Raw genomic sequence first — 1,440 nt, 5'->3', positions numbered from 1 at the left:
TTCTCTTCTTAGACAATATCTCCTTCATGAACTTCACATAACGGGGCATTTGTTCCAAAGCTTCAGCAAAAGGAATGTTGATGTGTAGTCTTTTAAAGACTTCTTGGAATTTGGTGAACTGCTTGTCTAGACTTGACTTTCTAAGTCTCTGGGGATAGGGTATTTTCACATGGTGATCAATGCTAATTGGTGGAGACTGTTGTGGTTGTGCTGGGCTATCAGTAGCCTTCTCTGCTGTTGGTGTTGGGGTTGGCACTGGTTGAGCTTTAATCTCATTATCTCCATCAGGTGGTTGTGGCAATTCAGGACCATCATATTTCTTACCGCTTCTTAGGGTAATTGCTTTGCAGTTTTCTTTCGGATTGACTTCAGTTGTGCTAGGCAAATTCCCTTGAGGACGGGTTGCTACCTGAGTTGCTAGTTGGCCCATCTGAGTCTGCAGGTCTTTAATTGAAGATCTAGTTTCAGTCATGAATTGTAGCAGTAAATCTGTTTGCAAACTAGAACTTCCACCAGAGGCTTGTTGCTGATTAAACTGTTGGTTCTGTGTCTAGTTCTGATTTCGTTGCTGATAGAACCCATTGTTTCTTCGGTTACCACCCTGGTTGAACCCATAATTGTTGTTGTTATTCTGCGAAAAATTTCCAATGGCTTTAGCTTTATCCATTGGCAAATCATCCACATCTGCTTGACACTATGAAAAGTGATGACTTCCTCCACATATCTCACAAACAACTTGGGCTTGTTTAGCTTGCCCTGCAATTAGCTTTGTCAATGCCTCAACTTGAGCTGTCAACTTTGTGATGGCATCAACCTCTAACACACCAGCTACTTTCTTAGATTGACTCCTTTCAGTTGGCCACTGTTGATTGTTTAGAGCCATCTCCTCCAATAGATCATAAGCCTCATTAGCACTCTTTCTCATAAAGGCTCCACCAACTGCTGCATCTATTAGAGTTCTAGTATTACCAATCAACCCGTTGTAGAAGTTGTGGACCAGCATCCACTTCTCTATACCATGATGAGGGCACCTTCTGATAAGATCTTTAAACCTCTCCCAAGCCTCATGGAGAGATTCATTATCTAGTTGGCAGAAGTTGTTGATTTCTCCTCTCAGCTTTGCAGACTTAGATGGAGGAAAGAACTTTGACAAGAATTTTATTGCCAGATCATTCCAGGTGGCAATAGAGTTGGGTGGCAAGGAGTTTAACCAACTCTTGGCTCGTTCTCTGAGCGAGAATGGGAACAGTCTCAGTCGAATAGCATCCTCACTAACTCCATTAACTTTAAAAGTTTCACAAAGTTCCATGAAGTTTGAGAGATGCAGATTAGGATCTTCAGAAGGGAGGCCACCAAACTGAACTGAAGACTGCACCATTTGAAGTATGGCTGGTTTGATCTCAAAGTTATTCGCATCCACTGCCGGTTGCCTGATACATG

At 42.4% G+C, this 1,440-nt stretch overlaps 1 non-coding gene across 1 annotated transcript; it reads left to right on the top strand.

Moving 5' to 3' along the window:
• Positions 1–1,013: 1,013 nt before the first annotated feature.
• LOC115718197 (small nucleolar RNA R71) lies at positions 1,014–1,120 on the top strand. Its single transcript, XR_004011782.1, has one exon. It is a non-coding gene; the product is annotated as a small nucleolar RNA R71 (small nucleolar RNA).
• Positions 1,121–1,440: the final 320 nt, after the last annotated feature.

This window comes from Cannabis sativa, chromosome 5 (assembly GCF_029168945.1).
Source record: "Cannabis sativa cultivar Pink pepper isolate KNU-18-1 chromosome 5, ASM2916894v1, whole genome shotgun sequence".
NCBI lineage: Eukaryota > Viridiplantae > Streptophyta > Magnoliopsida > Rosales > Cannabaceae > Cannabis > Cannabis sativa.
Note: the sequence above shows the minus strand (reverse complement) of the source record. Positions and strands in the feature narration are given on the sequence as shown.